The sequence below is a fragment of the Chiloscyllium plagiosum genome, unplaced genomic scaffold (genome assembly GCF_037043375.1).
Source record: "Chiloscyllium plagiosum isolate Xiang-an unplaced genomic scaffold, Cpla_swu_hap1 HiC_scaffold_1, whole genome shotgun sequence".
Lineage (NCBI taxonomy): Eukaryota > Metazoa > Chordata > Chondrichthyes > Orectolobiformes > Hemiscylliidae > Chiloscyllium > Chiloscyllium plagiosum.
Window position 1 is genome coordinate 31,303,094 of NW_028270139.1, and position 25,481 is coordinate 31,328,574.

Sequence of the window (25,481 nt, forward strand, 5' to 3'; positions counted from 1 at the left end):
TAGAAGCTTTAAAGTTTCTAGGGTTCAATTGGGAGAAGGCATTGTAAAATGAAGAGTAGAAATCAGATGTGAGAGATTCCAGGGGGTTGTAGTAGGTAATTAATGCGTAGGTAATTATATTACTTAATTATATTATTAATTATACAATAATGCATGATACTACAAGAAAATTCATTAGACCGCACAGCAGACAACCATCCAAAAAAAATCCAATACAACTCAGACTTAGCCGAATAAATGTAAGATTCAGCCCATTACCACTTTTGTCAAGCCTATTCTTCCATTATGAAATTTATATTAGGTGATCCTAATTACTTTCTCTTCATTTAGATATTCCTACTATTATGTATTAATGTTATTAATCAAATATCAAAATATTACCAATCATAAATTTTAAGCTAACAAGCCTGGCATTCATCTCCAGTCCTTTGGTCCACTTGTCAACTGATACAAACCTTTTTTCACATTTAGCTCTTCTTCTCCATTTGCACTTTCATGTAGTTAACACTACTAATACACGCCTTTCATTTATTATACTAACCAATCTCACTTTTTATTGAAAGTATGCCCCCTCCATAATATTCTTCCTTCTCTTTTTGGAAATATCAATATGAAATATTTATAAAATTTCTTAAGTACAACAAATATTCTTTTGCCCTTTACTGATTCATTATCCTCAAATTTTGCCTATTCTCACGTTTAACCATCTTCCTTTTTTGAATGAAAATATATGGGGAGAAAGATGTTTATTTAGTAATTTATAATACTTGGATCTAATAGTGGGCAGGTTTCCACTGATGCACGTCTTGAATCTAAAGAACTGCAGAGGTACTGCTTTGTTTCCTCACTTTTGTTGCTTTATCTCCTGAAAGTAATGCTTCATGCTTGTTCCAGTTCCAGGATTGCATCATGTGTAGCACCCTTCAATCAGAGGAGGCATATATCCTATTTTGAAAAATTAAATCTATAACTGTAATAATTCTCAGTATTAAGGAAGAATTGTATGTTTTTTCCTTTGGCTAAGTATCAGTTTGTCTAGTTTCGTACAGGGTTTCTTGACTCACTAACTACATGCCTGCTGGTGCTCCTGTTATCAATCTAACACCTGCCATTCCCAGACCACCTCGCGACTGCAGGGATATCCCGAAATCAACCAGCATCCTTTGTACCAAGGCCAATTTTTAAAAGGCCATTATGCATCCAGACATGTACTGTCAGCCTGGAGCTGCCCTGCATGCCTCCCTTCATTTGCCCTGCATGTGGCAGAGAAGGGGAAATTGGCACTCTGCTTCACTTGTAGGAACCTCAAGGTCCTGGTGCTGACCTGAGATGTCTTCTTCTCTCAGCACCAGCAGTGGAGGCTGTTATGCCAGACCATGGCAACCTGGGTCAGGGTAATCTCAGGCATTTGGAGGAATGCCTAACACAGTAGGAAGATGTTCAATGTCATTTTCTGCTGTGCCAGGGTAAATGATTTTACCTCCAATCCTTCACACTGACTCTATCACTGCTACTCTGCTCACCTCCTACCAAGGCATATGCTCTATTGTTCTTCCAAATGCCTGCAACATCTTCGCTCACTTGCTGTCACCCCCACCTCAGCGGCCAACAACACTAACCCTAGATGACCTCTGCGCTGCCTACACATTCACTCATGAAACATCCCCGCTCTGCACCAAAAATAACCGTTGCGTCACTCCATTTTATCTCCATTAATACCTGCTTCTCTAATTCCAGAAGGAAAATAAAAACCCGCAATACGGCAGAAAGAGCAAAAATGGTGGATGGCTGCCTGACATTTGACTCCTCACCCTGCAAATGGAGGGGATCCTGACCCTGAGTGGCTGTCAGACTGTATCCAAGCCCTTGGACTGCTATCGGAGGCTGCCCTTGACTTACTGTGCTGGTATGCTGTGATTAAAGACTATCTCACTTATCTTGATCAAGGACTGTTGATAACATTGACAATTTTCTTGGATTTGAGTTTACACTAAGACAAGTCAATACAGCAGTATTTTTTTCACAGCAGTATTGTGAGCCTAGTATCTCTGGCTGAAGGGCCAGGCAGTGTGAGACTGTGATGATATGAGCATACAGGTCAGCTCAGAATGAATGATTGCTAAAAGAGCAAGCAAACAGCTTGGAGAAGTGCCTTGCCCACTCCATGAACTGGATATGCATTCCTGAGCACACATTACTCTTGTTGCAGCTGATTGTTGCCAGTGCAGCCTGAGATGTTGCACTGAAGTGTAGAAGCAACTTCTACGCAGACCAAAGATGTATAATGAGGGTTCTCAGAGGCTGGCACATGTCAGATGCCAATGTCTGTCCAATGAGGGGGATGTGTGAACGTGCCCTGAGATGTTGAAATGGAGATCTATTGGAGCAAATGACAAACTGCAGTTGTAGCTGTTCTGTCTTCCATGTTGAGAAATCTTGACATTTAGCATGTTCTCGGTGGCTGGTACAATCTTTAATGCATTGTCTGAGCTGAAGTGTCACTTTTTAAAAAATAAAACCTTAAGTTATCACGGGAATGTGACTTTAAAAAAGTACTGGGATTTACATATTAATGAATTGAAACCTGCAACCCATTCTAAAAGATTAAATACTTAACAGCAATCTAGGTTCATTCAATATATCACATCAGTTGAATGACACTATGATCTTTTGCTATTAATTCTGTGTCCTATGATCCTGCCCCATTACCTGCCTGATGAAGGAGCAGCACTCCGAAAGCTAGTGCTTCCAAATAAATCTGTTGGACTATAATCTGATGCTGTGTGATTTTTGGTACAAACAGAAGCTTCACAGTAATGAGGTGAGATGTGCAGTTCATAAGGTTATTAACCAGAAATAATCACGTCAACAGGCAACTCATCACTGCCCAATGAAAATCTTGCTTCAAAACCCAGAACTTAGTTAAAAGACTCAGTGAGTCATTCCTGACTTCGAGAAAAGCATTGCTAAATGTCTTCTGTATTTTTTGCCACTTTTCTTACCATATCTTATACCATTTGAGCTCCCATAAGAACTCACATTTACTAACAAAAACAATTGTTTAAATCAGTGTTTTTTTCTGTATTCCCTGCTGACCAAGGTTCCCAGCTTGGCGAGCATACCCACAATCACAACAACTGGCTGCCGAGCTACAAATCTTTAGACAAATCTCAAAAACCTACGGGTGACAGAACTAAGACTAGCAAGGAAATAGAAATCATGTGCCAACTGACTCCCAGCTCAGCAAACATACCCACAACCACAACACCAAGGTAAGTTTCCACAGGTTAGTCTAATTTGATGTTTTTGAGCACATTTTTTAGTTGTCCTCTTACCTTTAATTCATCCGCGGATGAGGGGGTCACAGGCTAGGTCAGCATTTATTACCCATCTCCCACATTGCCCTCAGGAAAATCTGGATGAGCTGCTTTCTTGAACCAATGTGATCCGGTCTGTGTGTCGAGGCAGTACACTTAGTGGAGAGAAAAGCCTGATGTGCCTTTGGTAATATTATAACAAAAGGGACAGAAAATGCAGTGGTAAGGCTGGGACTTTTTTCATTGGCGTGTAGGAGGTTGTGATTTATAAAGTCATGGAAGGCATAGTTAAGGTAAATAGCTATTCCGTAGGTTGGGGGAATCCAAAACTACAGGGCAACATTTTCACACAGAGTGTGGTGCATATATGGAATAAATTACCAGAAGAAGTGGTACATGCAGGTACAGTTACAACATTTAAAAGGCATCTGGACAAGTACTTGAATAGTAAAGGTTTAGACGGTTGTGGACCAAACGTAGACAAACGGGACTAGTTAGGGAAATCTAGCATGGACAGGTTGGACTGAAGGGCATGTTTCCATGCTGTATGACTCTATGACTCTAAGTCTGGCAAAATCACCCATTGAAGGAATGCCCTGTATCCAATTGCCACTATTCCACCATCATCTGATATCTCTGAGTTAACTATTGCAGTGCACAACAGACACAACTAATTAGGTATTTTTCTCAGTCTTCAGACTGTTATATTTATGCCACAAATTGGGAATGTTAATGGGGCATCTGGGACTCCATGAACATATGATTTAATATCTCTTTAATATTTAGGGACAGAAAAGCAACAGAAGTAGAAAACAGATAAGAAAATAGGATGAATTAAAATAAAATATGAGGCAGGAAGAATAATTCGAACAAAGAGAATGTAAAGAAAGAGAGAGAAAAAAGAAAAATGGCAAGGATAAATAAAGAAAAAAAGTTAATGTGCTAACCCTATCAGAACAATGTATTGCGTTTTGTTTCAAGGTTCTCAATTTTAAGTACTATGTTGGGACCATAAATCACATCATTAGAGTCTTTACATTATTACTTACCAGCCCTAAATGGCTGCAATCAGATTCATTCCAATTAATGGCACAAATCCAGCAGTTTCATGACACAAAATAGGGAGACTCATGGCAAAATGGTAATTTTTGTTTTTTTTTTTGCTGAGGGTAATAGTGGAGTCAGAGCAGCACAACTGCTCCAGCAATTTGTGGAAAATTCCAAGTTATGACATCCTTCACCCACGGCACAAGTTGCTATTTTTGTCCTGGGTTAATAATGGCAGTCATCATGAACATGCATTATATTACAGAAATTTCTTCATTAAGGGAAAAAAATGGATGAATTACCATTCACCGTCTCCAGATATCTCATAGTTCTTCACAGCTAATGAACAAACTATTAAGATGTCGTCACTGTGCAAGTTAGGAAATGTCAATGCTCTCAGCAAAACCTCCACAAACATCCACGTGATGGTGATCAAATAGTCTGTTCTTTTTTTGAAGTTGATTGCTTGAGTGTTAAATATTGTCCAGGATCCGCAGATTAACCCCCCCTGCTCTGCTTTGAAGTAGAGCCACAGGGTCTTTTATATTCACTTAAGCAGGAAAACTGGGCTACAGTATAATATCTCAAATGAGCAACAGTACCGCACTCCCTCAGTATTACACGGGAGTGTCAATCTTATTCAAAAACAGAAATTGCTGGAAAATCCCAGCAGGTCGGGCAGCATCTATGGATATCATTGCACTTGAAACCTTCATTCTGATTTCTCTTCACAGAGGCTGCCAGACCCATTGGTTTGCCAGCGATTTCTGGTTTTGTTTCGGATTTCCAGCACCTGCAGTCCTGTTTTTTTTTTGTCAATCTGATATGTTGTTTCAAGCCTTGCAGTGGATCTTGAATCCATAATGTTTGGCCTCAGAGCCAACAGACTATCCATGGACACACAGGCGATATGTAATGCAGGACAGAATCAGGTGAAAAATATAATACATGAGGCTAGATCTCCCCAAAATCTGAGCAGATTGATAGTGGAAATATGTGAAATGAGGCTGGCAAGTCTATCTCTCCTCCTTATAGTGTGTTTGCGCCTGGCTGAGGTGAAAGGTCAGACAGCACCCCTTAACGACTTTGCCACAGGTGAACAGTGTGTGCATCTGCCTTCAGCAGAAGGTTCAAGTGGATGATCCTATTCAGTTCCCTTTGAGAAAACCGTAGGCTTAATTACCTCAGGTGAAATTAAGGAATAGTTGAATACGTTGGAGAAAGCAATAACTATAGATCTTACAAAACCCCAGTTGTAGTTTACAAGCCATGCTAATTAAAGCTAGTGGCTCCCCTAGCTAAGTTACTTTGGTTGAACTTTGACACAGGCATTTATTTAACAATATGAAAAGAATAACAAAGTACTTGAATTTGTATGAAAGTTTGCTTAAGTGCACTTGAAATTATTTCTCCTTAGGTCATAATTTGAGCATTTACCAGAATGTTCACTTGCTTTAAGATTTAGTGTTGTTTGTAATAATAGAATGTTTGAGTTATAGAGTCATAGAGATGTACAGCATGGAAACAGACCCTTCGGTCCAACCTGTCCATGCCGACCAGATAACCCAACCCAATCTAGTCCCACCTGCCAGCACCGAGCCCATATCCCTCCAAACCCTTTCTATTCATATAGCCATTAAAATGCCTTTTAAATGTTGCAATTGTACCAGCCTCCACCACTTCCTTTGGCAGCTCATTCCATACATACACTACCCTCTGCATGAAAATGTTGCCCCTGAGGTCTCTTTTATATCTTTCCCCTCTCACCCTAAACCTATGCCCTCTACCTCTGGACTCCCTGACCCCAGGGAAAAGACTTTGCCTATTATCCTATCCATGCCCCCCATGATTTCGTAAACCTCTATAAGGTCACCTCTCAACCTTGGCCGCTCTAGGGAAAACAGCCCCAGCTGTTAAGCCTCTCCCTATAGCTCAAATCCTCCAACCCTGGCAACATCCTTGTAAATCTTTTCTGAACTCTTTCGAGTTTCACAACATCTTTCTGATAGGAAGGAGACCAGAATTGCATGTAATATTCCAACAGTGGCCTAACCAAAGTCCTGTACAGCCGCAACATGACCTTCCAACTCCTGTACTCAATACTCTGACCAATAAAGGAAAGCATACCAAACGCCTTCTTCACTATCCTATCTACCTGCGACTCCACTTTAAAGGAGCTATGAACCTGCACTCCAAAGTCTCTTTGTTCAGCAACACTCCCTAGGACCTTACCATTAAGTGTATAAGTCCTGCTAAGATTTTCTTTCCCAAAATACAGCACCTCACATTTATCTGAATTAAACTCCAGCTGCCACTTCTCAGCCCATTGGCCCATCTAGTCCAGATCCTGTTGTAATCTGAGGTAACCCTCTTCGCTGTCCACTACACCTCCAATTTTGGTGTCATCTGCAAACTTACTAACTGTACCTCTTACGCTCGCATCCAAATCATTTGTGTAAATGACAAAAAGTAGAGGACCCAGCACCGATCCTTGTGGCACTCCACTGGTCACAGGCCTCCAGTCTGAAAAACAACCCTCCGCCACCATTCTCTGTCTTCTACCTTTGAGCCAGTTCTGTATCCAAATGGCTAGTTCTCCCTGTATTCCATGAGATCTAACCTTGCTAATCAGTCTCCCATGGGGAACCTTGTCGAACGCCTTACTGAAGTCCATATAGATCACATCTACTGCTCTGCCCTCATCCATCTTCTTTGTTGCTTCTTCAAAAAACTCAATCAAGTTGTGAGACATGATTTCCCAAGCAAAAAGCCATGTTGACAATTCCTAATCAGTGCTTGACTTTCCAAATACATGTACATCCTGTCCCTCAGGATTCCCTCCAACAACTTGCCCACCATTGAGGTCAGGCTCACTGGTCTATAGTTCCCTGGCTTGTCTTTACCGCCCTTCTTAAACAGTGGCACTACGTTTGCCAACCTCCAGTCTTCCGGCACCTCACCTGTGACAATCGATGATACAAATATCTCAGCAAGAGGCCCAGCAATCACTTCTCTAGCTTCCCACAGAGTTCTCGGGTACACCTTATCAGGTCCTGGGGATTTATCCACCTTTAACCATTTCAAGACATCCAGCACTTCCTCCTCTGTAATCTGGACATTTTGTAAGATGTCACCATCTATTTCCCTACAGTCTATATCTTCCATATCCTTTTCCACAGTAAATACTGATGCAAAATATTCATTTAGTATCTCCCCCCCCCCCCCCATTTTCTGTGGCTCCACATAAAGGCCGCCTTGTTGATCTTTGAGGGGTCTTATTCTCTCCCTAGTTACCCTTTTGTCTTTAATATATTTGTAAAAACCCTTTGGATTTTCCTTAATTCTATTTGCCAAAGCTATCTCATGTCCCCTTTTTGCCCTCCTGATTTCCCTCATAAGTATACTCCTACTTCCTTTATACTCTTCTAAGGATTCATTCAATCTATCCTGTCTATACCTGACATATGTTTCCTTCTTTTTCTTAACCTAACCCTCAATTTCTTTAGTCATCCAGCATTCACTATACCTACCAGTCTTCCCTTTCACCCTTTCACCCAGGAATATACTTTCTCTGGATTCTTGTTATCTCATTTCTGAAGGCTTCTCATTTTCCAGCTGTCCCTTTACCTGTGAACATCTGCCTCCAATCAGCTTTCTAAAGTTCTTGCCTAATACCGTCAAAATTGGCCTTTCTCCAATTTAGAACTTCAACTTTTAGATCTGGTCTATCCTTTTCCTTTTCCATCACCATTTTAAAATGAATAGATTTATGGTTGCTGACCCCAAAGCGCTCCCCCAGTGACACCTCAGTCACCTGCCCTGCCTTATTTCCCCAGAGTAGGTCTAGTTTTGCACCTTCTCTAGTAGGTACATCCACATACTGAATCAGAAAATTGTCTTGTACACACTTAAGAAACTCCTCTCCATCTAAACCTTTAACACTATGGCAGTCCCAGTCTATGTTTGGAAAGTTAAAATCCCCTACCATAACTACCCTATTATTCTTACAGATAGCTGAGATCTCCTTACGAGTTTGTTTCTCAATTTCCCTCTGACTATTGGGGGGTCTATAATACAATCCCAATAAGGTGGTCATCGCTTTCTTATTTCTCAGTTCCACCCAAATAACTTCCCTGGATGTGTTTCCTTCTTTTTCTTAACCAAACCCTCAATTTCTTTAGTCATCCTGCATTCCCTATACCTACCAGCCTTCCCTTTCACCCTGACAGGATTATATACTTTCTCTGGATTCTTGTTATCTCATTTCTGAAGGCTTCTCATTTTCCAGCCGTCCCTTTATCTGTGAACATCTGCCTCCAATCAACTTTCGAAAGTTCTTGCCTAATCCTCCCTCAGCACAGCTGTAATGCTATCCCTTATCAAAAATGCCACTCCCCCTCCTCTCTTGCCTCCCTTTCTATCCTTCCTGTAGCATTTGTATCCTGGAACATGAAGCTGCCAGTCATGCCCATCCCTGAGCCATGTTTCTGTAATTGCTATGATATCCCAGTCCCATATTCCTAACCATGCCCTGAGTTCATCTGCCTTCCCTGTTAGGCCACTTGCATTGAAATAAATGCAGTTTAATTTATTAGTCCTATCTTGTCCCTGCCTGCCCTGACTGTTTGACTCACTTCTGTTCTCAACTGTACCAGTCTCAGATTGATCTCTTTCCTCACTATCTCCCTGGGTCCCACCCACCCCCCACCTTACTAGTTTAAATCCTCCCAAGCAGTTCTAGCAAATTTCCCTGCCAGTATATTAGTCCCCTTCCAATTTAGGTGCAATCCGTCCTTCTTGTAGAGGTCACTTCTACCCCAAAAGAGATTCAAACGAACCAAAAATGTGAATCCTTCTCCCATACACCAGCTCATCAGCCATGCATTCATCTGCCCTCACTAGCTCGTAGCACTGGGAGTAATCCAGATATTACTACCCTTGAGGACCTCCTTTTTAAATTTCTGCCTAACTCTCTGTAATCTCCCTTCAGAATCTCAACCTTTTCCCTTCCAATGTTGTTGGCTCCAATGTGGACAATGACCTCCTGCTGGCCGCTCTCCCCCGTGAGAACATTTTGCACCCTCTCTGAGACATCCTTCATCCTGGCACCAGGGAAACAACACACCATTCTGCTTTTTCTCTGCTGGCCACAGAAACGTCTGTCTGTACCTCTGACTACAGAATCACCTAACACAATTGATCTCTTGGAAGCCGACATACCCCTCATTGCATTAGAGCCAGTCTCAATACCAGAAACTTGGCTGTTCGTGCTACGTTCCCCTGAGAATCCATCACCCCCTACATTTTCCAAAGCAGCATACCTGTTTGAAATGGGTATATCCACAAAAGACTCCTGCCCTAGGTGCCGACCTCTCTTATCCTACCTGGAGTTAACCCATCTATGTGACTGTATCTGAGACTTCCCCCCCCCCCTTCCTAGAACTGCCATCCATCACATACTGTTGCTGTTGCAAAGTCCTCATCGCTTCTATCTGTCTGTCCAACTGATCCACTTGATCTGATAAGATTCGCATCCAACAGCATTTATGGCAGATATAATCCACAGTAACCCTTAAACTCTCTTTAAACTCCCACATCTGACAAGAAGTACATATCACTGGAAAGGCCATTTTTGCTCCTTCACAATCTACAGACCCAGAAAATAACACTGTCTTATTCCTCGACAAAACACTGTAAGTTAAACTAATAGTTATGGCTTATATTTTAAGTTTAATCAGGAGACTTATCTCCAAAAACATATAATCAAGAAAGAACCCACTGTACTCACTAATGCAGCCTTTCTCTTGGACAGACTTAAAACAACAATTAACTTATCTGATTGTGTGTTGTGAACTTCGCCCAAATCGTTTCCTCCAAGATTAGTTGTGAAATTCACTGTTTGTTAATTTTCTCAGATGCACTCCAATGTCCAGTGGCACATGAATTCAAAAACAGCAAAGGCAGTAACTGTGCAGTTTCTCTCTCTCTCTCTCTCTCTCTGTCTCCTGCACTGTCTTCAGCATGTAGCAAAGCCTTTTAATTTTGCTCAAAAATGCATAAGCTACACTCAATCCATGTAGGATTCTGTAAATCCCACTTTAGAAATAGAACCAGTCTGACCCAAGTTTGGGGCACAGACAGACTTTAACCTCACATTTTTAATGCATTGTCTGAGCTGGCACATTTTGTTTGAAAACCTGAAGTTATCTTGAGAATGTGACTTAACAGGAGTTCAGGTATTTACATATTAACAAACCAAAACTAGCAAACCCTTTCTAAAAGATGAAAGACTTAATCTAAGTTTGTTTAATGTATTTCAGCTGCATTACACTGTAACCTTTCGCTGTCAATTCTGGGGTTCTGCTGTAGCATCACCTGACAAAGGAGCAGCGCTTCAAATGCTAGTGCTTTCAAATAAACCTGTTAGACTATAACCTGGTGTTGTGAGATTTTTAACTATTAGAATAGCTTTTTATCCCAGATTTTCATTGAATTCAAATTTCATTATCTGCCATGGTGCGATTCGAACCCGTGTCCCCAGAACTTTAGCCTAGGGTTCTGGATTGTCTAAGTGTCATGACCACTGTACCTCTACTTCTATGAAAAGAAGGTGTATGAAGGAGATTTTCACTTCTAAAAACACAGTTGGCTTTTTCTCAGGGATCTTCACAATTAACAGATAAAACATAAAACCCTTAGACCACAAGAGAGAGAAAGGTAGACAGACAGCCTTTTCAGCAGACAAACAGTACAGCAGATAAACACCTTAATCTCTTCTGCTGATTGAAATTCCCTACTCTTTTGTATACTTTAGAGGGGTTTAGTAGTTCAAAACAAGGTAGTTGCAATTTGATGTCATATCTCAAAAACTTTTGAAAAGTTTTGAATAGAAGATGGGATATTTTACACTACCCAGGAGTTTGATTGTCTGTTTTCATCCCAGTTGTGATTGTGAATGTGTGATTTGCAGCAGTTAGTCTAACTAGCAGTGTCTGCTTTAAAAACAAAATTACCTGTTGGGGAATCTCAATTTTTTTTAAACAAATCCAGTCAAGTCAAGGAAAATTCAAAACTTTACCCTTTTTTAAAAAAAATTTTGTTTGTAATATCTTTTATTAATCTTTATAATATCCATTGATTTTATTTTATCCCCACAGTGTTACTATACACGTGATTATATTTTGGTGTTAAATTTTGGATACAGGGTGAATTCACAAAACCTAGCTTTTCTCTTCACTGAAGTTGATTCACATTTTCTGCATTTCCTTTAATTTCTGATCTCATTCAAATTTTCAACAATTAAGTAACTATACTGCAAAATATTGTAAACTATAACATTTGAGAACTGATTGACAATTGATAGAGTCTTTCATTATTTCCAGGAATACAATGCCAGAGTTAAGAGAACTATTGATATGATATATATTCATTGAGACCACCATGAACTACACAACACAAGTACCTCAGAGACCACCGCAGAGATAAGTGCATAGATAGTTCCTAGACTGTAATGCAGACAAAAGTCTGGAATATCTTGTGATTAGTTTATTAGCAATGCCAGATGCATCTAGCAAATGCAACATATGAACAACAAGATACAAAGTGTAACATAGACTAAGGAGGGACGTAAGCCTTTACATATTAATGAACAAACTATTCCTCCGACAAAAATAGGAATTGCTAGAGAAACTCAGCAGGTCTGTCAGTATCTATGAAGAGTAAGCAGGGTTAGTCATTTGAGTCCAGAACACAAAACTATTCAAACCATTCTTTCCTTTCAGTTATAGAGTCATACAGTCATAGAGTCATAGAGATATACAACACGGAAACAGATCCTTTGGTTCAACTTGTCTGTGCCGACTAAATCTAGTCCCATTTGCCAGCATTGGCCCATATCCCTCTAACCCTTCCTATTCATATACCCATCCAGATGCCTTTTAAATGCTGTAATTGTACCAGCTTCCATCACTTCCTCTGGCAGTTCATTCCATACATACAACCACCCTCTGTGTGAAAACTTTGTCCCTTAGATCCCTTTTAAATCTTTCCCCTCTGACCTTAAACCTATGCCCTCTAGTTTTAAACTCTCCCACCCCAGGGAAAAGACCTTGTCTATGTACCCTTTCCTTGCCCTTCCATGATTTTATAAACCTCTATAATATCACCCCTCAGCTTCCAACAACCCAGGGAAAACAGCCCTAGCCTATTCAGCCTCTCCCTATGGCTCAAACCCTCCAACCCTTATCTGAAACTTTTCTGAAACTTTTCAAGTCTCACAACATCCTTCCAATAACAGGGAGATTATAATTGCATGCAGTATTCCAATTGTGGCCTATTTGATGTCCTGTACAGCCACATCATGACCTCCCAACTCCTATACTCAATGCACTGACCAGTAACAGAAAGCATACCAAACGCCTTCTTCACAATCCTACCTACCTGTAACTCCACTTTCAAGGAACTATGATCCTGCACTCCAAGGTATCTTTGTTCAGCAACACTCTCCAGGACCTTACCATTAAGTGTATAAGTTCTGTCCTGATTTGTCATTCCAAAATGCAGTACCTCACATTTATCTTAAAAAAAACTCCATCTGCCACTCCTCGGCCCATTGGCCCATCTACTCAAGATCCTATTGTACTCTGAGGTAACCTTCTTTGCTGTCCACTACACTTCCAATGTTGGTTCATCTGCAAACTTACAAATCATACCTCCTATGTTTCGCATCCAAAGACAAAAGGAAACAAAAGCTAAAGATGTGACTATGAAGATGATAAGTGTTTCCTCTTTAACCTTTTTAACTTGTCTGCAGCTTTTAATCTGGTTGACTTCATCACCTATCTTTAATACCTCATTCCATTGGGCCATAGTTCCATTCCAATCTAACCCTAGCCAGAGAATTATATGCACTGAGGTCTCTTCCTGCTCCTGCACCATTACCTCTGGTGTTCCCTAGGAATCCATCCTTGCCCTTTATCCCTTCTGTTCAGAAGTGCTGGCTGTTGGTGATATCATCTTAAAGGACAGCCTTAAGCTTCACAGCATGACACCCAGCTCTACATCACCAACACCCCTCCATCCCTTATGGAAAATAAACAAGATGAAAGTATGAGAAGGGTTAAAGCATGAAGACCACTGGCAATCTGTGGTCTGTGGAAGGCAGGATGGGATAAGATTTGTGGAATGTTCTTACACCAATTAGCAGAGTGAGGTTAAGGCTGAAAAGTCACTATGGTGAGATGAGATAACACGTAATAAAGCAAATTTCTCTGTTAAGTGTTATTATGACAGGATTGGGACAATAAATATTTGGGACATGACATTAAAATATCTAATTAATAGTTAGTAGAGTCAGCTTGAGACAGGAGACTATTGTAATAAATGGAATAGCTAAATATCTCTCATGACAGGTTAGTCTGGAATTGTGGATCACTGTAGCAGAGTCAGCAATAAATACCAAACCGTGACGTTAGAATAACATTAAGTGGAATGTAGAACTAAAGAGATAATGGGAACTAACATCACTGATTTATTGTGTAGCTGGAGTGAGGTACTTTGATTAATATAGTTGGACATGCTGATAAGCTAACAGAAACATGATAAAAAATATATAAAAATCCCCGGACCCTGAGGTTCATGGGCATTCAAGAATCTGCTTTCTCAGTGTCACGGTTTTTTGTTTGCAAATAAAAGACCTACTTTTTGAAGAACTCTCTGCATCTCCTGGTGATTATCTATATTTTCTCCACAACACCCTTCAATCCCACAACTGTTGTTAAATGAGATGACCGATCATCAGGGCCATACAGTACTGGATGAGCAAACATTTCCTCCATTAAATATTGGGAAAACTAAAGTAATTGCTTTCTGTCTCTTCTCCAAGCTCAATTTACTAACTATTAACTCCAACCATCTCCCTGGCAACAGTCTCTGATAAGCAGAATGTTTGCTTCCTGATTGTTACATTGGACCCCAAGTTGGGCTCCTAACCGCATACTTGTACCACTTCCATGGTCACCTATTTCCACCTCTGTAACATAACCTGACCTCACCCCCATCTCAACTTCACAGTCAAAGAGTCATCCAGCATGAAAACCAGTCCATGCTGACCAGGTATCCTAAATTGAACTAGTCCCATTTAGCTGCTGAAAAATTTATTGATGACTCTGCTATATCTAGCTTTGACTATTCCAACACACATCTGGCTGATTGCTCATTTTTGACCCTTTGTAAACTTGAGATCATCCAAACCTTAGCTGCTCCTGATTTATCTCTCACCAAGTCCTGGTTCCCTATTACCACTGTGTTTACTGACATAGATTACTGACCAGGAGTCAATACTTTGATTTTAAAATTCTCAAATCCCTCCATTGCCTTTTCCTCTCCACCCTTGTAATCTTGTTCCACCCCACAACCCTCACAAATATCTGCGCTCCTATAATTTTAGATTGCAGTGCATTCTGCATCTTCAGTTGCTTAGCCCCAACATTTGGAATTCCATTTCTAAATCATTCAGCCTCATTATCTCACTTTCCCCTTTTAACATTCTCTTTAAAAAAAATCTGTTTGATCACGCCGTGCCCATCTGACCATGTCCTAATGAGGTCAGGTATCGTACTTTGTTTAAAATGCTCCTGTAAAGTCCTTGGCATACTTCATGATGTTAAAATGCTATATAAATGTAAGTTGTTGTTATTTTATTCTGTCGAATTTGTACATCAGCACTAGGAAAGTACACAACTGATGACTGACATAAAATTGTTTGACAGCACATCTGTGGCACCATTTGATTAATGAAGCAAATGCATCATAATTGGAATAATTTGAACAAGGTTAAAATTCTTGAAATCACCTCAAAACTTAGTTCTGCGTTAGTTCTTATTAATTACATCATTTCTTCTTGTAGTCATTAAATAGAATTTCAATGGTTTTATATAAAATTGATAGTTTAGGTTTTGGTACATAATTACAACAAGAACATACTGGAGGTAGATATCACAAATTGAGTCTGAAATAATGTGAGATGAAGCACGTTCCAACTCAGGAGCTTTGGATTTGTTTTTGAAACCCCACCAGGTTTTAACAGAAGGACGGTTTTTTAATAGCTGTCTACATTTTGTAATTTGCTTATTAATTGCAGGGATTGGCTGAAAATATTGGAGAAACCTTAAATGAAGCAGAAATATTCCTAGAACTGGTGATGATACCCTCCTCTGGTACATAGCCACCTGACTCCTGGGTGGTCTCACAGTCCACACATATTTACTTCCGGATCAATCAATTAGAGGATTCTCCCTGTCCTTTTTCAATTTTGCTTATTTTTATTTAGGTCCTTTTGGATTACTTCTGAATTTAAAGTTAATCCAATACTTTTCCTTGTCTTTTTTTCTAATTCTGTACTTACATTAAAGTGATTGATATTACAACCACCATGAGTAGAATCTAGATCAATTACTGTTCTTGTCTGCAGTTCTCTTGTCACCGTAAAAAGAGCATGTAAATAATTGTTAAATGTGTTGAATCATAAAATCAAGTCTCTTGTCTGTATCATATTTCAAACAAATTAAATTTTAATTTTCTTGGAGATGCAGCTTAATACTCATTATGTCCCTTGACCACTAGATGACTTCTGGTGATATCTATCATTAATATCTTCACTTCTTTTCCAACAAAATATATTGTTTTCCAAGCTTTATAAAACTCATTTTGCAACAGAGTAGTTGTTGTTTCAGCTATATCCTATTACACAGATCCATCTTTTTAAAATGGAAAATTATTTATCTGCTTTCAAAAATTCATTAACATTTGTAAGCAATACAATGCATTGGATGCTGTATACCTCCATAGAATGAGATATGTATAGATGAGAGCAGGCCATGCATTATCACAGGGAGCAAGAAGTCTAACCTCAAACAGTACATAAGCAAACACCAGCCTTTCAAACTGAACTGTGATGGATGTATATGTAGGAATATTGTTAGCAGCCTCTGAGAGTTTGAGACAGATGATGTATGAACACATGGCTAGTGAAAACTGTAAGCATTTGTTTACGTCAAGCTATCTACAGAAGCATGGCAGAACAGGGTTTTGCTCATTCCTTCATCCATCAGGTCTCAGTCTCATGTGATCTCATCATTAGGACATCCCTCCTTCTGCATATGCTCAGTAACTAACTTTACAGAGTTTGTATAGCTCATCCTTTACTATACAATCCATAAGTTGGAACCTGAATAGTTTAGTGGCTGCATTTAAGAAAATAACTATGATCCTAAAGTAGGTAGTCAGTGGGCAGAGTTTAATGATATGAGTTGTTTTGAGGTCTGGGCCTGGTCTGCATTATTATGGTGAGTTGCAGATAGCAAGACAATGCCTTAATGCAGCTTGCTGGTTGGGAAAAGTGGAAACTTACCCTCCAATACTATATTGGCCAATAGACTGATCTACGGGACAGGAAGAGACAAATCCAGGGATAAAGTGCCCACAGGCTGACAATATTGCAGAGTAGGAGAAAGTGAGGTCTGCAGATGCTGGAGATCAGAGCTGAAAATGTGTTGCTGGAAAAGCGCAGCAGGTCAGGCAGCATCCAGGGAACAGGAGAATCGACGTTTCGGGCATAAGCCCTTCTTCAGGGCTGCAGAGTAGTTTTGTGATGCCAAGAATGCTTTTTCTGAACAACAAAATAAAAGGTTTTGGGCTGTATTTTAAGGACCACAAGGTAGGTTGTACATATAAATAAGCAGGCCTTACAATGAATACAAGTGTTCCTTAAAATTAAAAACCATCATTAAAAAACACCATAGTACTTTAGATGTATCAAACAGACATTTGGAATGAGCTCGAGAGTGTAGTGCTGGAAAAGCACAGCAGGTCAGGCAGCATCCGAGGAGCAGGAGAATCAACATTTCAACATTTTGGGCATAAGCCCTTCCTCAGGAAATGAGCTACCATGGTAACTGTGGCAGTAAGACCAGTGTAAATGGGATGTAATTAACCTAATGATAGACATTTCATAGAGACCGACAACCTCAAAAATCATCAAAAAAAGGTTACATTCATGTCTCAGCCATTTCTTTGGACATACCTTAAATTGTTGGCATAACTACAACTTGCACTCATAGGGTCTTCGACATAAATCCAAAAATACTTTAACAGTGAAAGCAGGAGTAGAAGTTATGTTCTGAATAAATTTGTAAAGATGGTCAAAGCCTTCATTGAAAATATGGCTTGAAGAACATTTTGAAAAAAATGAAAATGGAATGGTGGGAGGAAGGGATTGTAATAGGTTTCCTGGAAAAGATATGGAGAGATTTCAGAGTTGAGCATATATTGAATATTGACGACAAGCAACATGAATTCGACTGGGACAACACTACCATTATAGGGCAAGCCAAACAAAGAACAGCCAGGGAATTCCTAGAAGCATGGCACTCATCCACAAACTCCATCAACAAACACATCGACCTGGACCCAATATACCGGCCACTACAACAGACAGCTGAAACTGACAACCGGAAGCGGCAGGGACAGGCCACTATAAATGCCGGAGGAAACACCACAGAAGCGCATCACAGGAGGCTCCCAAGCACTGAGGATGTCACCTAGACAGGGGACGAAACGTTTGCAACAAAAACTTCCAGCTCGGCGAACAGAACCACAGCAACAAGCACCCGAGCTACAAATCTTCTCACAAACTTTGAGCATATATATGTTAGTAGACATACATGCTGCGGTTTTAATGCTTACTGTCATGTACAGTCATCTCAAATATCTTGTCAAAACATTTGTATTTCATTGACTTAATGATGACATGACCATATGAGTAGGAAGGTTATCACAACATGATTCATTATATAGTTCCTGCCATAAGTGTGAGTTAACTCACAAATCTTCCTGAAATCTTTGCTTTTGCTTTACACTATATTAGAAAATTCTGACAATAAAAGATAAAAGTCAAAATGTAAAAAGATCTCCCAGGTTGCTTCAGTTTTCTGTTGACTGATTTATGCTTCTTGTGGGAATATCAAACACTAGGATAAAATATGGACAAAATATGCTTGCAAGCATTTAATTTGGATGGATAAATTACAACAGTTCAAAAGGATACTAACTGAGGAGACATTTAAAATAGCATGGAAAAGCAGGCATATTTTGTGTGCAACTTCTTAAAATTCCATTAGGTGGTGCTAGTTACATAGGTAACCTATAAAGTAACATGGTCTCCAACCTGAAGGTGCTGATCCATCACAAGGCATATTAAGGCAGATAATTGCTTCTTGACTAAAGGCAAACACATTTTCACATTACTGCATATATAGTTGAATGTTAATTCACTAACTGCCTTGAAATGCATAACCTGAAGTGAAACTATGAAAAAGAAATTATCCTTAAATGGTAAGATTTTAAATAGAGAAGTAGAGGATGCTGGTTGTGAAGTGACACCAGCTGTGATGGAAGTGACAGTATGTAAGCCCAGAGAGGCAAATGAAATCATGGACTTTGGATCTTGAGGCATAGACTACAGGAACAAGAAGGTTATTAAATTTGCATAAGATAATAGTTATGCTGCAGTTGGACTCATGTATGCAATTATGGACACTGCTTTATTGGGAGATGATATAACAATGGAAATGATGTAGTATACATTTACAAAGCATCATTCGGAATGTGATTATGATTGGAACATGGTTGAGATATAGATATATTGGATCTTGGTCCTGCACAGGAATTCCCATACAGTCTGAAATGAACAAAGATACCCCTCCTTCGTAATAAGATTAGTGATACATGAAGCAACATGGTCAAGACAGGGAGCTCCAAGAGCTAGGAGGTTACCCTTTCCTCTTTCTAAGATGACATATTAGCAATAGCTTACTTCTGGAAGGAATTTATAGAACTATTGAGGATCCAACCTCTGTTTTGTTTGTCAAAGGACCTAATATTTCAAAGTGTAAAGAGGGATGATTTTGCTCCATTATTTTTCAGTACTTTCATGAGGGACACAAAAATCTTCTTTCCAGATTTTGTATAGGGGATGAAAACCTGATACCCTCTGTCTTCCCCTCTCTGCTCTGCCATCCTCTCCCTGAAACTATAACCACAATGTGTATGCTTTTCAGAAAGGCAGATGTCTGCAGTAACTTCACATTGTTTTTAAATTTGGAATTCCTGCCAGTGGAATGGAAAGGAGGGAACCTCCCTGTGACCTCAAAATCCATTAAGGTCAGCGGTTGAGCTTTGTAGTGTTTGCTCTCTGGTACTTTCAATGCCATATGCTGACAATCATGAATTCTTTAACAACACATTCATTACAAAGCAGGAGTTTAGAACACAGAACTCCCTACCTAAGCCACTGCTAAATCAGGACATGTAAAATCACTTTAAAAGGGAATTTGCTTCCTAGAAAAGAGAAATATCAAAGAATTGAGGAACGAAGCACAGAATGGGGTTATGCCAGCTGGCTGATGTTGCATTATTGGATAGATCTGAAGAAAGTAGGATACCTTTAAGACAGTTAGAGAATATCATGATACAATGTTCCACTGTAAAATTCCTCTCCTTGCCCCACTTTCGGTTGTCACAATACAGTGCAGTCAGTGTCATGTGCAGTCTATCAGTCTGCCATGCAATATAACCATAACATCAGTAAGCATGGAACGCAGACTTTGTGAAAGTCTGAACTATTATAATGGTTTGAATTGTTTAGTTTTTAATACACTTCAAAATATCTGTTTCAACATAAACTCAGGCTTCAAGGTTGAGGGATCCACTCTGGCCATATCCTAATCACAGTAGTGTTTGACCAACAAACCACATGTTTACATCAGCTGATAAACCTCCAGCATAGTTAACATGCTGTATTATTCTAACGTTCTACAAAGTATTCCACACAACAGAGGGTTCAGAAAGCATAAAGGTGTAACTTGCTGAAATCCTTTGTTTAATTTTTTTGTCATTAAATGTTTTCTCTGCTTACCCAACATCTACATTATTCCACAGAAGAAAGGAAGATCAAAATCTTTCAAAATACCTACTGGCAAAGAGGTCACAAAAATCAAAATTTGATTTTGACCCATAAGTTGACTTTGCCTTGATATTTGTACTAGATAACTTGATAAATTACATCCAATTTCTCTCTAAGATCTATTCTTGTGACACATTCATCTCAAAAATCTGTGTGCTTACTTTATGACTTTGTACTGAACAGACAAAAAAATAACAACACCGAAGCTAGGTTCCAACTCTGGCTCAGCACGTTCTGTTCCTTTGAGACAGAAGGTTCAGATGAGGTCTGAGACATAAGTAAGCTTTATCTTCAGCATTAATATTCCATTACTATTCTTCTTTCTGTGTATTTCAGGAACAACTCATTACCACGCAAGTGCTGGTATTGACATTCAGTGTTTTTGAATGCTGTTTCAATCTCTACTGATTCCCTAATGTGAATCATGCTGAGCAGATTCTGTGACATCTCTTTGCAAAGAAAAAAGAAAATGGGAGGTCAGAATAATACACTTTCCTCATTCCTGAAGAAGGGCTTATGCCCGAAACGTCTTTTTAAACAACCACCCCGTAGCCCAACACTTTAACTCCCCCTCCCACTCCACCAAGGACATGCAGGTCCTTGGACCCCTCCATCGCCAGACCATGGCAACACGACGGTTGGAGGAAGAGCGCCTCATCTTCTGCCTGGGAACCCTCCAACCACAAGGGATGAACTCAGATTTCTCCAGTTTCCTCATTTCCCCTTCCCCCACCTTGTCTCAGTCAAATCCCTCGAACTCAGCACCGCCTTCCTAACCTGCAACCTTCTTCCTGACCTCTCCGCCCCCACCCCACTCCGGCCTATCACCCTCACCTTGACCTCCCTCCACCTATCGCATTTCCAACGCCCCTCCCCCAAGTCCCTCCTCCCTACCTTTTATCTTAGCCTGCTGGACACACTTTCCTCATTCCTGAAGAAGGGCTTATGCCCGAAACGTCTTTTTAATGATTCTCCTGCTCCTTGGATGCTGCCTGACCTGCTGCGCTTTTCCAGCAACACATTTTGAGGTCAGAATAATGTCTGGTACAGGAAATATGGAGGTATACTTGAAGCCAAATATAGTGTGAACACACTTTATTATTTTTAAAGCAACACAATGATCACCTCTCGACAGCAGGCCATTTATTATGTTGCTTTCTTTTTGCATTTAGAAGCGCAGTCTTGACTTCAAGAGTGTAATTGACAGGACACAATTTGGGAAAGCAGTTGTGGATGAAGATAAAATGGTGCTCTGCAATTACTGAACAAAATAACAGTTTTATTTTAAACTATAATAGTATTGATAATGTTCAGGTTAAACCATAAAGTTACTGCTGTCACAATCTTGGAAGAAAACGTAAAGCGTTAAGTCTTTTTTGAAATGGTCAGATTGCTTTTGTTGTTATTTACTCGTAGGTTGTGGGCGTCATTGGTAGGGCCAACATATATTGCTCCTCCCTAGTTCCCCTTAAGAAGGTGGTATTGAGCTGCCTTCTTGTACTGCTGCAGTCCATTTAGCGTACGTAGACCCACAATGCTGTTAGGGAGGTAATTACAAGATTTTGATCCTGTGACACTGAACGAATGGTAATATATTTCCAAGTCAGAATGGTGAATGGCTTGCAGATGGTGGTATTCCCATGTATCTGCTGTTCGTTTCCTTATCCTACTAAATGGTGGTGGAAGGTGTTGTTTGAGAAGTCTTGGTGTATTTCTGCAGTGCATTTTATTGATGGTATATTCTGGTGCTAATATAGTGGAAGGAGTGAATGTTTTATTGATGTGGTGCCAATCGAAACAGCTGCTTTCTCCTGGATGGTTTCAAACTTCTTTAGTGTTGTTGGATTCGCACACATCCAGGCAAGTGGATCACATTGCTGACTTGTGGAATGATGGATAGGCTTTTGGGAGTCAGGAGGTGAATTACTTATTGCAGGGTTCCTAGTCTTATACTTATAACATAATTTGGGCTGCCAAATTATGATAGCCTTTTTTCCCACTACAATGTAAAGTCAAAATTATCCCCAATGTTTGTGTTATCATCATTTTTCCATAATTTTTAATGTTGAAAATAAATTTCATACTCTCCTATGAAATTAGACATATCCATTGTGAACATCTTGTCAGAACAAACTAAAAAGGTGCATGCAAAACTGCTGGAAAACATATACTATAAACATGCCTTCAGAATTCTCTGGAAAACCAAACACACACTCTATATGCATTGCTCATATTATGACTACACAAGTGTTTCACCTGACTACTTGACATCAAAGTATGAAGGTCTAGTAAAGCTGAAAAGAAATATTTAATTACAGGGAAGCAAAATGATGTAAATGGAATAGAAGAAACATTTTGCCCACGTGCGGCTTATGTTTTCTTACTTTGTGCCCAATCAGTTTGACATGTATTTGTTGAATTCAGTGGGCATTCTGATATGAATGGTACAGAATGAATTAATCACCATGGTCAGTTCTCATAAAGCATAAGATTTCTAAATGCAGCTCTAGAGTGTGAAGCATTTTCATCAGCACTCAGAAACATCACTATTGTCATTAATCCTGCTCTCTTCAGTGGAAAGTTAAAAGAAACAAATTGAAAAATGAAAGATTTACCAAAGAATTTAGGTTAAAAACTTTCCTTGATGTAGTGTTGTTCATGAGCATGAAATGTCTCCAAGTTCTTTACAACCAATGAACTATGTTTTGAAGTAATGCCAATATTATAATGCAGGAAATGTCAGCTAACTTGTACATGGCTAGTACCTAGAAACAACAATGTGATAATGGCTACATAGCCTGTTTGTGTGATGTTGATTGAAGGTTAGGTATCAGTCAGAACATCAGGTATAACTCTCATGTACCTCTTCAAAGTAATGCTTTTGGATTGTATTAATCCACCTAAATAGAATAGAATCCCTACAGTGTGAAAAAAGGCCCTTTGGCCCAACAAGTCCACACTGAGCCTCCAAAGAGTAACCCACCTAGATCCAATTCTATTCCCTATATTTACCCCTGACTAACGCACCTAACCTATACATCCCTGAACACTATGGGCAATTCAGAATGTCCAATTCACCTAACCCCCATCTTTGGATTGGGGGAAGAAACCAGAGCACCCGAAGGAAATCAATGCAGACAGAGGGAGAGTGTGCAAACTCCACACATACAGTTGCCTGAGGCTGGAATTGAACCTGGATCCCTGATGTTGTGAGGTAGCAGAGCTAACCACTGAGCCACCGTGCTGCTAAATGCTTAGCTCAGTGCTTTATATTCTTTTCCAAAAGCCAGCACTTCTGATAGTATGGTACTTCCTCAATAATGCACTGGAGTCTTAGCTTTGATTTTTATACTCAAGCATGAAGTGCACCTTGAATCCAGAGTTTAGTAGCTAAGAGATTAAAGTGTTACCAATCAAGTCACAGCAATGTATGAGCTCCTTAAAATAATCAAATAAATTTTAACAAGATACTGTTTAAGAATTTAATATAAGAGCATAAGTAGATATTCTTCTGACAGGGTAATTATTTCATGAAGTTTATTTGTAAATATTTTAAGAAAATACATTATACAGAATATCTAGTAGAATAATTTGCCAGTGTTATTTTTAAATTTGAAGAAGGAAAGCAGAAAAACCTGCTGCCACTGATGGATGACTGTTCCTAACAACCTGTCGACTTGTAACTGTCCTATTAAACAACACCACATTAACCTGGTGTAGAGTACATGCTGGGGAAAGCTTGGCAGCACTGAACATGCCCAAGTGTGTATTTTGGAGGCATGAAAGGATTTGCCTTCCAGCAGCGAGTTTCATGCTAGTCCCATTTTAGAAACACTATTTTATAGAGCCAAGTTTTATAAAGCTCTGTTTATCTCAGTCCCAGAACATAGCCAAATTACTTGGCAGGTGTCAGCTAACCATATTGGAGATTTCTGAAACAGCATGTGTGTTTGCCAGCAGTGGATCAGCCCTGCTGAGAGCAGGGATGTGAACAAGGTTATTTCGATTGACTTTTATCTATTGGATGTGGAATGCACACATTTGTTTCACTCTGCAGACTTATCCACATACACACTAATGGGATTCATTGTCAACACTGGCATGCCTCTCATTTTCAATACTAGTGTACTGCATGAATATCTGACCAAAAGCTGACTGAAAATCTTTTGCATTCGCAAAATAATTGGCAGCAGCTTTTTTTGTAATTTAAACAGTGAGAGCAAGCTACCTTCAGGATATTCAATGCAGGATTCTGGTCTCAGTGCTCTCCTCGAAAATATTGGGGGTTAGGACACTCTGTGTTAATCAAATACATCCTGAGTTAGAGGTCAACAATAACAAGAGTACGGTTGTGTATACTGGTCACCTGACTGCATGTGAGCTGAGAGCTAAATGAGGAGAGAACAGAATTACAAGTTTGAGAATATATTTGTCTGTATAAACGAACGTTATTTCTAAGTATATTTTGCCTCAAGTTGCGTGGGAGTATTGTCTTTTGTTCAAAATGTAATGAGCCACCTCTTGTCAGTGATGAATTGAGATGTATACTGTTGTCTATGTGTATAAAGTTGCGCTTATTTTGCTGAAGAGCTGCTGTGGGCACTGGACCTCACAGCTGCTGGGTGGATCCATGCGTGAATGATCCGGGGAACTTAGCTGGCGTGGTACAATCCCAGTGAACCTGTGGCTGCTACAATGTCATGAGTTGAAGGAAGGACGGTTGAGGTCAGTCTTCAGTTCAAAGACAGTTTCTGAATTAATGGTCATTTGAAAACCTGTGATTTGTGCTTTCCAGTCTTTTATTTGACGTGGCTTTAGTTGCAGGTTACCCCCACAAATTGGGATCTGGGTCTGGAGCTGGAACTGGGGCAGAGACTGGGGTGGGAGGGAACAGTGGACTTGGACATGGCTCACTCAGAGAGCAAGAAGCAATGGGTGTGAATGAGATAATGTGAGAGATTAGGATACCAGAATGTGGATGTATAAATTACCTGAAGCCAAGGTGAAGGACAAAGTAAGCAGCACTTCATCTCTATCATTGTTCTGAGGGAACTTTGTTTCCTTGGAGAGAGTAAGGACTGCAGATGCTGAAAATC